The sequence below is a fragment of the Hylaeus anthracinus genome, unplaced genomic scaffold (assembly GCF_026225885.1).
Source record: "Hylaeus anthracinus isolate JK02 unplaced genomic scaffold, UHH_iyHylAnth1.0_haploid 11989, whole genome shotgun sequence".
Lineage (NCBI taxonomy): Eukaryota > Metazoa > Arthropoda > Insecta > Hymenoptera > Colletidae > Hylaeus > Hylaeus anthracinus.
This window is the reverse complement of record NW_026534337.1, coordinates 7,003,673-7,017,063: the sequence shown is the minus strand read 5'-3', so window position 1 is coordinate 7,017,063 and position 13,391 is coordinate 7,003,673. Positions and strand designations below refer to the sequence as shown.

At 44.1% G+C, this 13,391-nt stretch overlaps 1 protein-coding gene across 8 annotated transcripts in view; it reads left to right on the top strand.

Moving 5' to 3' along the window:
* Nucleotides 1-13,391, top strand: part of LOC128887747 (SH3 and multiple ankyrin repeat domains protein 2) — a 201,430-nt gene that overhangs the window by 45,229 nt on the left and 142,810 nt on the right. The window contains exon 3 of one of the 8 annotated variants that reach the window (XM_054143969.1): nt 12,669-12,735. The exons of the other annotated variants lie outside the window; for them this stretch is intronic. The gene's annotated coding sequence lies outside the window, so the exon portion shown is untranslated. The remainder of the gene's footprint in view (nt 1-12,668; nt 12,736-13,391) is intronic. 8 annotated transcript variants of the gene reach the window in all.

Genomic DNA, 13,391 nt, shown 5'->3' with positions numbered 1-13,391 from the left:
TCCAGGGTAATATTTCAGAAGCGGTACACATGGTTACGCTTAATTTAGTAGGCGCTCTCCTTTATCGCTTTATCTAGAATTTGCATACTTTCTCGACTGTACAAATTCTAACTATGTGGAGAAACGTATTTTTATGGAACGAACAGATTAACTTTAGGGAGGTGTCGATGGGCGGTGTTTTTTAACGAGGTCCCACGTTCGTTTCGCCTACAAGATGATGCGTCACCGATCAGCCGCCTTTTGTTTCGCGAGGAAAGCAGAAACGGTCGGGTTTCCCCGCTCGACCGGATTCGAGCACTTTTGCCAGGTCGCGATTCGTTGAAAAACTCGTCGAGAGCGAATCGCCGATCGCGATCCGGAAACTAGTCGTCAAACGAGTTTCCCTGCTACAGTAAGTCCTCGGCTTACGCGATTAATTCGTTCTGGGGCTTTCCGCGTTAATCGAATCGCGCATATGTTCGCTAAACCATTCGTTATTCGCGCGTGAATCGAACTTCAGGCTTCGTTCGTTCTCCAAATATTAATTTACTCGAATATCTGTAGGTGAAATATTACTTAAAGCAGATTCGAAATCGATACGAATATTATTCGATACAGAATTGCCACGAAACAAATGTTTCGAAAGAAAGCTTTCCTGGAAATTTCTGCATCGAATGAAAATTTATTCGATCAACGAGCAGGCCTGCGGCCAACGGTACTGGTCACGTGTGCGAGGGATCGATGCGTTTCCCGTGTCCAGCGTCGATCACGTGGAAATTACGCGAGCACGAACGCCCATCGAAAGAATCGCGCGTGACGTGCAAATGGCAGTAGCCTCGTCGGTTAGATTATTAATGCGAATTGGCGTTCTCGATGCTCGAAAAACCGTGTCGGGCATATTTATTCGTTCTGGGTAACGCTGGCATTGGAATCCCTCCGCAGAAGCCACGCGCGATTATTCCGTCACGCATCGAGACAGGTCACACTTTTCTGCTCGCAATGTTTATCGTTCCTCCGCGGCTTCTTCTTTCGTTCGTAATAACTTCCACTTCCTGGCTATCATAGGCGGATCACATGACGTTAGAAAAAGTTTAATGACGGATTAATTCGTTCTTCGTGGAAAGTTTTAAGTTGAGGTAATAGTTGCCTTGACTATAGAGCCTCGAGTTCCATTGGAACGTAATAGGAGTTGCGAGGTAATTGATTGGGATGGTTTACTTCATAAAATTCTCAGAGATGCAAGGAGTTAGTAGTAACGTCATTAGGTATACGATACCTAGGTTCATAGGTACAGGATAGTAAATGTCTTTATTTCTATCATATGAGGCCTTGAGAACCAGAGTTGCCTAAGTAATATATTTTTAAACATTGAGATAGATTAACAGATGGCAGCATAGAAATAATAATAATAATTATTATTAATATTTTTATTATAGTGCATGGGTATCTCGCATATTGCACCGTCTTTCAGAATACATTGAGTTTTACATCGTTTTTACATTATTCGTCTGAAAATTAACTTTGTACGTTGTTCCTATTTTCCTATTAATCCTATTTACATTGGTGTCACAGATTTGTGTATATAATCCAACTAAAAATTATATGAAACGAAAACGAGAAGAAATTTTTCTTAGCATAGGAATAATTAAATGAAAATCATAGCCCCCTAATTTCTTTTTATAACTCTGTACTATAATTTTGTAGGTAGGCTTCTCTGGCTCTCATGGCCTCATATGTACAGTGTATTCAGTATAGAAAAATGAGAATTATGAACTATCTAACCAAACAATCGAAGGGGCTTAAATATTTTCCAATTCCTCATCTACAAAGCGTTGTCAAAATATAATACATGCTCGACTGTCGACGTAAGTCTCATTTTAGCGCAAAGACGCTTTCGATTCCGGTACAAGACTGGTCGTTATGGCAACTGGATTTCCGTACTCGTGTTCGGGTTTCTCTGGTTTGTTCGGGCTCAAAGACGCGCGGTTGCTTTCTTGCGGTCTACCCATTCGTACGGCTGCGCCGTGTAATCAATGAGCCGTGAATATACATTGATTGCCGCTGCCACCGCGTATAATTCGATAGCGTGACGAGGCGAGCTGCTCCTTCACCGGTATTTTGCCAATTTTATGCCAGCCATAATACGAGGTTGACAATAAGGCTACCGACGTCCCGATCGTGTATCCATCCGCGCGAACTTTTCTGCTCATCTCGCGCCAGAGAAAATAAAATTCGAGCGACTCGTTCGGCTCGCGTCGTTGCGCGCATTTTCTGCGTTTCCTTCCAGTCGAGATCGTTTCCAAGTCAATTTCGAACGTCGATTTTCGCAAAACTTCGCGGAAATGTTCATTGGTCCGGCTTGGGGAACTTTTAAGTTACTTTTCTCTGTCCTCGTTTAGAGATTCCTACTATCTCGAGGTTATTGGACTAATATTTGAAATTGGCGACTATCGAGACCGAGTGATTGGACCAGTTAATTTTTATTTAGTATGTCAAGAGGAACTATTGCAAGTGGAATTGTTGCAGAGTTGTGTCAGAATCTGCGTCCGGTAGTTTACAGTCGTTCTCTGTGTGTACCGAAAGGGTATGATACTCCTTTTCCGCGTTCGCTGTAAACATTTTAACCGCTCGAGCAGCAGACCATATGTACGTCGCTCAGAAAAATACGTCATGGCAGTTTTGTTCCGCATGCTTACACCTCTATAGAAATTTTCTATAGATTTCTTTCTCGGCTCGCTCGCGCGATTTTCGTGACGCCATGTGTCCCTGTTGAACGCAAATTCCTTTGAGACGCTTCCTCCGCGGAAACGTCGCTTCCGCGATTCTTATTCGTTCTTTTTCTGGCTTTCATCTCGCTACGCTCTGTTACTTTCCGAATTCAAACTCTTTCCATGACGCTTCCTATTCTCTCGCTGTTTGTTGAGTCTCACCTCGCCTTTTCTTTGCTATTTTTCCTCTACCTTATATATTTTTCTGATGCAATCCTAGATAATAGAATTCGCCAATCGAATTTCTTTCCGATTCTCGAGGCGATTGAAAGTTAAAGTGGCTCTCGATGGTGAGAACAGTTTATGCAGTTTTGCATTATCAGGAACGTTTCAGCGTTAGCACAGGTTAACGATAGATATCTCAGGCGCTGCAACGTTAACCCTTTACGCTCGTAAGGTGACTTTCAGTCACATCTTAACGTAATCCTATAACTCAAGAGGTGATCTCGGTCACCACTAATTGTAAATTCGACACAGCCAAATAACCAGCAATAATGCTTGTTTAGTTGTAACTTTTTTGAAACGCGAACTGTCAATAAAATGATTGTGTATGAGGTAAAGACTCTATTATCAAATTTCAAATTAAAGATCTCATCTTCGAAGTCAATCTAAGCTTAAATTTCGTGGCAATAAAATGCTACGAAAGCATTTCGAGTTGCTGGTAGATACCAGAAAAAGAGTCGTCGAGTGCAAAGGGTTAAACATGTGCAACCCCTCGAGTCCGATTAGGCCAACTCGAGGCTAGAATGGCAGAAGCGTTTCTGAAGATAAAAAAGTAATAAAATTGTTCGTACCATCGAAGAAACTAGGATTTAATTTGCAAGTACTTTCAGACCTCATCGAAGCAGGTAATTCCCGACGTTCCCTCGCCACGGAAGCTCGCTCTTGTTCTTTCGTCGCAGGAAACGTCGCTATGTCACACGATCACCTAGTTCTCGCGGTTCGGAAGCTCGCGCGCGACGCGTCTAGCTCGCAGCGGATCGATTCCGCCCCCGCGAAAACTACACCGCCGCCACGACGCTTCCGACCCCGGTGTGATGTGCCATAGAGTCGGTTCCTGCGTCGTCCTTCCATCGCTCGGAGTTGGGAAGAGTGTATCCTCAGCCGAGAAACGTGAAAACTCGAATTAATCTCGTCGTGGCACGAGAAACACGGTCCACGGTCGTTTTGCTATAGAAAGCGCCGTGGACACGTGTGTGCGATCATCGTTGCGTTACCATTTTTCACGGATGGAACCCGGCCAGGAATTTTTCTCTCTTTTCTCGCGTGAAAAAGGACTTTCTAACGACACGCCCTGCTCGCGCGGAAAGTACCAAGCTGAAAGTGCTGAAAACTGGACATTCGAGAAGCGTCGAAATTTCGAATATGCCGGTCGTTTAGCTTTGTCTTCCAGCTTTGAATTACTGAATATTTCTGTACTCGCGTCAAGACACCTAAATCGAAAGTAGAATATGGAAAAAAACACCAACCCAAAAATTCCTTGTTCTACATTCTGCTTTCCTCCAAAGAAAAATTGCTCCGCATTTCCACCACATTTCGCTCCAAAAGAATTGTAAGCTACGACAGAATCAACGAGTCTCGTTTAATTGTCGCATCGAGTTACGTCAGGGAATGCGCACGTTGGTCATTTATTTTCCAAGTGTTGCATCACTTCCGGTGCGTGTGTTCCGCGATGTTATCCACAAACGATAATTAGCACGGGGTCTCGTTGTGCTTCCCTCGGTTTCTGCGACTGCTGCGCGCACTCGAACGATTCAATTTGTAATAAATTGCCACCCCGTCCTTCCTAAATCTTCGTGGCGATTTTTCGGATCGTTCGAGCATCGTCGAGCCGGGTAACTGACGGCCGGTCGTTAATTATGTCCCTAACGGAAGCGTTGCAGGTAGGTCAGTAACCGTAACGTTCGCGCGATAATTATGCGAGCACGATTACGCGCGGAACGGCCCACTTTCCGAGGAATTTTAAACTCTGAACTCTTAGACTATGTAATTACTCTTCATTGTATTGAAAACACCGACGCTCCTATTCCTGCCGTGTTTGATTTCATTATCATCGTGGATATAATTACGCGGAAGAGGGGTGAGATTAGAGGTGAACGTGTTAGAGTAGCGCAGCTTGTTAAGGTTAAGACGATGTTAGATATGTTGAATGTGTTACGAATAAGCTAATGTTTCGTATTGTGTTAAGGAAATTGAATGGATGGATTGTGCTTGTAGTATGGTGGGAACGTACGACTTTGTCGCATGATAATTTTTCAGGATACGTGGAAGATTAGTAATGTCGAGTGTTCATGCGGGGGGGGGGGGGGCGCAAAGCGCATGTGCTTTTATGCACGCAAAATATGCATTCGTGCATGTGTTACGAGAAAGATATGCAAAATGTAGAAGTGACTTGTACGAGACGTGTGAAATAATGTAAGGAAACGATAAGGGCATGTGTACGGAATGTATGCAGATGGAAGATTGCTCAAAAAAATTTCATAGTGAATAAAGGGTTTTCCAAAAGAGTTCTCCGTTTTTATTTATAATTTATATTATCTGTTTATTAAAACGCAAGATTCTAAAGCCACTTTTAGAAAACCTTTTATATTACGTACCCTAGCAAGAGCTAGTATTAATAATTAACGAAAAACTTTACGGACAGGAGTCGAAGAAAGTCACCTAGACGGAAAAAGGCGTCCGATATTCGGTCATGGTCGACCGACGCGACGTCGAAGTTTCTGTGTCGCGTTTAACGATCGCTTTCCCGAGTTTTCTCGGACGACGCGTGTCGCTATGTACTTTCGCACGTGTCCGTCGTTTTTCGCGGAAAACGGTCGTTTGACCACGAAAGTTAATTACAGGCTACAATCTACGCGAGTCGACAGGGCGTGTATATCGTTCACGGTATCGATCGTCGTCGCGTCGGTTACACCTCGACCAGTCGCGATTGTGCGTTTAATTGCTTAATTACCAGCACTGCGGAATTGTCTGCAAACCGTAGCTCCTGAATTGACAGAAATTAATTAGATGGGAAGACGCGATTACCCACGAAATTGTAAACTAGAACGGAGCGATAACGATAATTTATTATTAATATTTGGCAGTTGTGTGACACGTGTTTAATGGAAAGAAATCAAACGTTACTGCGTGCAAATAAAAATGAGTAGTGAGATTTAAGTATGTAGTTGCTGTAACATTTTCAGTCGAGGCTTTAGAAATGCTTCACGAGCTCCGAGAACAAAACCGATATCGTCCCTATAATGTAATCTTGGCAAAGGACTGTCTACTATCTGGTTCGTATACAGACTTCGGAACCCGTCGCTCCATCGACGAGAATCGTTTCGCTGAAAAAGAAATAAAGTACGCGTCTTTTTCACATACTCGGTGCGCTTTCTATTTTCACCCCATCGTTTATTCTATGCTGCAGCTGACTCCGCGTCGCGGCAGAAGGGGTCAAGTAGCCCCAACCCAGATACGTCCTTTCCATATAAACAGTCTATTTCGACGTGGAAAACGGAAATTGTCCCCTCTTGGAGTAGCGAAGCGAGTCGAGATGCTTTTCCAACCCTGGCATATTTGAAAATTCTCGAGTATCGAAAATGCTGGCGAGCTTTCGCCCTTTGAACGCGACAGGAAATTAAATCTAAATAGAAAATCAATCGGGTCGTAGAAAAGAGGACGTTTACATATTTTTTGGTACACTTGGGAGAGGAATGGTGATAGTTCTGTTATGAGAGCAACAACTCTGTACTAACCCCTTAAGCTACAACCACGTGTGAGACTCGTGGTCAAATATTCGGGTGAAAAAAAAATATACATGTCGAATTGAGTAACCTCCTCCTTTTCGAAGTCGGTTAAAAACTGATTATCACGTGCCTGGCCCACGATGTACTGTTCGGGCCAAATGTAAACATTTTGGTCCCAAGCTGTTGGAGCTTAAATCGTAGCTTAAAAGGTTGAGTCATCAATATTTTAGGTCGCGAATATTATAAAAAAAATTCTAGACAATTTAAGAATAGCGTACAAAATATTTCTACGTGTAATTAGTAGGTGTTCCTCAAAGAGGACCTCGTATAGTTGCCCCAAACGGAGATATTTCAGGTATAATATACAATTAACAAGATCTCCACGTTATCGTTCTCATGTAAAAAGACGTTTGTCCCCCTTTATCGTATATTATTGTGTTACTCGAAATTCGTATCTAGATAAGAAGTTTGCCCATCTTTGGCGCACGCTAGGAGAGGATCGCGCGTACAGAGTATAAAGACAGCGTGGGTAGTCCCTCCTTTCCACCTTTCTCGCGAGCTCCTGGTGGCCATAAATCCACAGTCGTTCGATTAACACGTCCCGCCGCTGTCCCCTTTTCTCGCACCGAACACGTCCATCCCTTCGACCAGGTCGACCTAGCGCCCGCGCACGCCTATCAAGGATTCGTTGATAAGCCGCCTCTAATTTATTCGTTTCCTACAGGATAACTGCTGGCCGTTGCCTGCTCGACCCTCTTCTTCCCCTTCGACTCTCGTCCTTGTGCATAGGCGTCGACGTTGAACCCATTCCTCCGTTGCACTCGTCTAGGTGATTCAGACCTTCCTCAGGTGTAATCTCTGTCACGCATGCACCCTTTACGGAAAGGTTTCTTGCATTTGATCGCTTTAGACATTCAATATCTCCATTGAATATTACTTTGTATTGCGGCGTATTACAGTGTAGAACATAGAGAAACGGTGGTCCTGTTCAAGGAACTTTCCTCGACATATTTTCAATTCCAAATAATAGTACAGCCTAGTGCAAGCATTTCTTTGAGTCTCCGCATTCACTTCGATAATCCCAGCGTTAATTCACAAAAATTAAGAAAGTATAAACATAGGACACTACCCCTGTATTAATACAGTAATTTGCAATCCTCTAGTTATTCCAATATACATTCCTTATTTGTGAAAATTTCGAAAAATTCTTGAAATGAATCTCAGAGACATTTAAATTCCACGTGGAAAAGTTGCACAACAAACTCTTCTATCTTCCTTAACAAATCTTGCGAATCGTTGTAAAGTATAGCGAGAGTATTTATAGAACAGTATCGCGGAACCTCTTTGCATCTGTCGATACAATTGCCAGTTGTAAGCAACCTTGCTCGTTGCCATAATTTCGACGGCGTAGTTTTTCGGATCGTACGCCACTGTACCCTCGCTTTTTCCGCGGCTGCACGCGTGTGCGCGCTGCGCACGAGTCGGGGGAGAAGAAACCCGCACGAATGTTTGCGCGCGGAGCGCACGCACGCACGCACGTACAGGGTGACTCGGTGATTTACGAGCGGCGATTTCTCGTGCTCGGGCCCTTCTCGATCCCCCTGTCGATCCCCGCGATAGATTCGACGATCGAGAAGGCGCGCACGCCGGATACGGACAGGATTAACGCGGTGCCAGTCAATTTTCGCGGCCGACAACTCCGCGTTGTCCATTTTTCCGTTACGAGAAATTAATAGCACCGTCGAATTCGACTCACTCGCCGTTATTAATAAGTTCCCCGTGAATAATAACCCGTGTTCACCCCGTCTACTCAGCCTGGTGGTCTCGCCGTAGGCTAACACTTGAAAGTACCACGAGTACCCTTAAGGCACCCACACACGATCAATGTTATTGCGTGTCGATCGCGGTAAAGTGATATCTCCGTCGAGGAGTGGGATTTTATTTAGACTTTTTATCTCGTCTTTTTAGCCTTGTATTTTTCGTGTCATTAGTTATGCTGAGTTCAACTTCACTAGTAGTTCCAGACAACACTATATCTGTGAAAATATTAATAGTGTCATTGCTATTCTATTTTTACGAAGAATATAAAGAATAAAAATGAAACATATGAAGAATACGAAGCTATTGTTCTTAGGCGTTGACGAGTCCCGAAACTCCAGTGGCCTTTGCATCCCCTCCAAGCTTATCATTACCTTCCTCTCTTGAAAGTCACCCAGAAGATAACCACGCGCCTCTTAGACAGGGAACTCTCGTACCAAAAATTCACTCCTTCACCCCCTTTTCTCAAAAATTTCCTCAAGCATACACCACGCTGTCTTTAATCTCCAAATCGACAATACACCGAATTAATTCTAAAAAATCTGAATTCTTCGGCCACTTGACCCACGGTTATTTGATTTTTTTTTTCGCGAGGAAAAAGATTGCGCGCCACTGGCTCGAATTGCACGGACTGACGCGAGCGATCCGTCAAGCTGAATCGAGCGTTCATCTCGGAGAGGCGAGCACCTCGGAGCGGATTTCTCTGTATTTCGAGACGCTGGAAGAAATTGCTCGTCCACGTAGGATCGACGAAATCGTTGGCGAAGCGAGCCCCAACGTCGACACGGTCCTCGGCTCGTAAAGCGGCTGGAACGATGGAGCGGACGCGACGCGCGCATCCTCCTCTCGACGAAAGCCACGATTTTATTCGTCGAGGAGAGCGCGATTTTTACGTCCTTGGATGCACGCTGAGAAAACGCTGCCCAGTTTTCTCGCGCCTTCCAGCTGGAATAGCCCGGCCATAATTGTATTATCTTCATTTATTATTATTTATTTTAAACGGGACGAGCCTCTTACGTTCAGCGGGATACGGGTACGGTACGTAGCAACAGGTAAAAAGAAATAATACGTTTTATTCTTGCTCTCAGGGTTGTCATGTGTTCCATTCAGTTTTTATTCCTCCTCTCAATTTTTCACCTTTTTCTCGTTCTCTTATTGGGCACTCGTACTTGAACGCGGCACCTGGTAATGTTTCGAATAAATATGAAATAGTAAACGCAAGGTTATATGTTTTTAATAACATCTGTTTTAATTTGATCACGGGATGTACACGGTTCTTATAAAATTGTTCGGAGTTTCGATAAAGAAGGACATTTCAACACCTTCGTTTTTAACGCATATATATTTAACCAGAAAAAAAACTTTCTCTTACTCGTTAAGACACATATAAATATTGCGCAAGAGGAATGATGCCTCGCGCTCGCATCCTCGGAATTAATTCCTAAAGAAGACTTTATTTCGGTGTAATTTGACTGTCTCGTCGTTCGGAGCCTCGCTTTGCGGGGGTGGAGAATCGCAACCGGTCGATCGACGGCTCGATACGGGACCGTTTTCGCGAAAGGAAAATCTCGACGAAATCGTAAAGAGGAGAAGATACGGCCTTGCATTCCTTGTACTTATCTGGTCGCGGAGCTCTTCGGTTCCCCTGCGCGTCTCTTCGTTCGTTCGCTCGTTCGAAAACGTACGCGTCGAGGTGGGTGAATTTTATTCCAAATAACGAACGAAGATATCGCGTCTACTCGCGCGAGTATACTCGAAGTAATCCATCACCTGTTTACGACAGAACAAGCCATGGATATAACGACGATAAATCCTGATGATACGTTTGCAAATTATCGGGGATACAAGGATGTTTTCAAAACGACGTTCGCTCTGAATCGACGTGTTTCGGCATCGTTTCGAATTCGACGCCGTTCGAGGAAATTCGCTCGCACGCGTGGGTGTGTCGCGACGCGCTTTCTCGATACGCGAGCTACCACGACGACGGCTAGAAAGAAGCAAAACGAGGGGACAGGCAACGCTCGCGAACAATGCTCGATTTATTCGTCGGGGATCGGACCGAGGTAGAGCCGCTTTCTAGTCGCATGCTTTCGAGCGGCCATTAAATCCTTCTCGCCACTTCGGAGGCGAGCAGTCGGCCAAGCTCTTTGCTGCAACAGGGAACGACGATAACCCAGAAAGATACGTTAAAAGTCGCTTTTTATCGGCGGGGCTTCGTCAGCCAGCGCCGGATGCCTCGAATCCCTGGTAAATTCACTCGATTCGCACATCGCTGACTAATAGCGACTCGGCGTTGCAAATTATAGGTACACGGTTTGGTGGTACCTTGTACGTGACCAGAGAAATCGAACCTGGGGTATAAAATTTTTATAGGCATTTAAATTCTTCATTGTTTTTTTTATATAGAAACTAATAAAGTCCACGTTATGCAGCTAGGATTGACTGCCACCATCATTATTCAAAATATATTAAAGATGCTTGTACTTGCGACTGAATTGTGAATTCAATACGAACAAGTTTCAGTACATCGTGTCTCCAAAAGCTCCGGATATATCACTAGTAAATGTGACTTTTTTCTGATATTATTCCCTACCAAAAAAATAAACAAAATCTTGCAATCCTTTTTGGAAAACCATGTAGTTTCATCAAGATTCCAAGGGGACGTCACCCTCGCCACCGCCAGCTTTTCATCTGGAACGAAACTGCCTGCAATGTTTCTTACGTCATCGACCGCGAATGAATGAACGAAGAAGGCCAGGCGGCCGCCAATGAATGACGCTGTTAATCGCGAATCTGGAGTGGTGCGTACTACGCGTCCGCGTGATTTAAAAGGCCGACCAACGAGGACGAGCCACCGGAGGGGCGAGGGGGGCGGTCTACGTGCGATAAATCGCAGCCAAAAATCTCGTTCCGTTATTGGCCGACCACCTACGGGGAGACCTGAGCAAAATTGCGCCATTAATTCTTTCCTCGAGCTCGTCGAACCCATTTGGACCCGTTGTCCTCTCTGGCACTCGCATACAATCAGCTTTGTGATATTTATTCTGTGTTACATGCGTTATCGAAACTGTCGCGTTGATTGTTAGTCGGTGATAATCGTTGGTCGATGCGTAAACGATGGAGGGAATGGAATCGTGGTCTTTGGAGCAACAGAAACTTGACGAGAAAAGAAGTTTAAATACTAGTGGGTTTAACCCTTTGCACTCGAGGCCTTTTTTCTGGTATCTATCAGCAATTCGAGATGCTTTCTTAGCATCTTATTGTCACGAATGGTAAGCTTAGATTAACTTCGAAAATGAGATCCTTAATTTGGGATTTTATTGACACTTCGAGTTCCAAAGAAATTAATCCTAAAGAAAACCTAGTGGTGACTGAGAGTCATCTCTCGAGTGCATAGGGTTAAAATTTTAAAGAATTTTCGGCATAAGTTTGTCTTGTGTTGGTTAGCGAATTTCAGTAGAATCGATTAGCGTTTTAAAAATGATCGTGTTTACCTTACGATTCTTAGAATTTTTAGTGATAGAGAGATTGCAATTCAACGCAAGACAGAAATATGTAACATGCGTATTCATAATTGTTTGATGCGCGTTGATGCACTGTGGATGGTATACAGGCTCCATTTTGCCCAGCATCGTTGGTTTCGTCGGATTTCTTTTTTTTCGCGTCATATCAACGCCGGTGTCGGTTTTCCCGGTGAATTTGTCGAGGTCGATGGTTCGTTTCCGGAGGCGCACGTCCGCGCAAACGAAAATAATAGAATTTTCTGAAACAAACGTTCGGAAGTTATACGGTTGCAAAAAATACGGAGGTAACGGTGGCAGGGGAGCATCTGGCTCCACGAAACAGAGGTCGAAACCTTGATATACGCCATTTTATACAATTTGGAGTTCATATTGATAAATTGTTTCAAAAAAGAAGTCCGATTAACAAAGGATTAAATTTCATTAGTTTTATATATATCCCGCGCATTTAAACGAAAGATGCGTTTCCATGGCGCGAAATGCATTCGTCCAATTATGCGAGGGAGTTCCGAGGGATCTCCAATCGGAACAAGTGTATCGTGGAAACGCGAGTTCGGCCTCAGATGGTTGCTTAATTGCCACGTTTAAATCTCCCGCTCGCTTTATCGGCTGTATCCTTGGTCAGCGTTCTTTATCGAGCTGCGCCATTACTCTGGTTAGTTGATAGAGCGGATGAAACGGATGGATACATTTAGCATGGTATACAAATGACCATATCGCGTACGGCTAACCGTCTTCTGCCTGGTCGTGTCCGATTCAAAACCGATTTTCTAAAAAACAACACCGTGTAACACAAAATACCCAAAGCTAAAATCACTCTTTATCACTAACTCGATTTTTCCTTTTTGTTTCAGGTAAGTCTCCAATACCTAACGCATAGACGAATCCACGGTTAATTCTGAAAGAAGTTTCTCGTCGCAGGTATTTATCACACTTAGGTACTCGTAATCGCAACGAAGTAGACAATTTCTCGGAAAATAGTCAGAGTCCATAACTTTATGTAAATCATTCCCGACAACGTAACTAAGAATTTTAATATTTTTCAAAATCCGGATTCGGTTCTTCTGGTTGATATCAATTGGCGAAAAACGGAGTGACTAATAGTCGACGTAATTGCGACGATCCGCGGCGGGAATCGCGCGACGATGATCCATGCGACGTCTCCCCGCGAGGGTAGCGAACGTAGATCATCGGATCACCCGCACTCGCGGTCATTAGGCTAATGCAGAGCTCGCTTATTTCCATGCAATCGATCCTCGTTGATTGCGTTGGCGTTCTATCCCTCTCTGCGTGCTCGCGTTGCACCCCCTGTCCGTAAATATCGCGGTTAAAGCTGCCGTCGGGGATTGACAGTGGAGAAACGATCCCACAGCGTAGGCTGAAAGGGATTCCGGTAGCCGAAAGCATCGTTTCTTGCTATAAGCCTCTGATACTAGGTATTCGCCTTGGTAACTCAACGAAATATATAGACAGGGGAGGACGAATCAAGTTTCTTCAAGTAATTGTTATAAAAAGGGGTATAAATATCATATTTATGCAGGGCGGCCCGTAACTGGTGGTACAAGCGAATAGAGGTC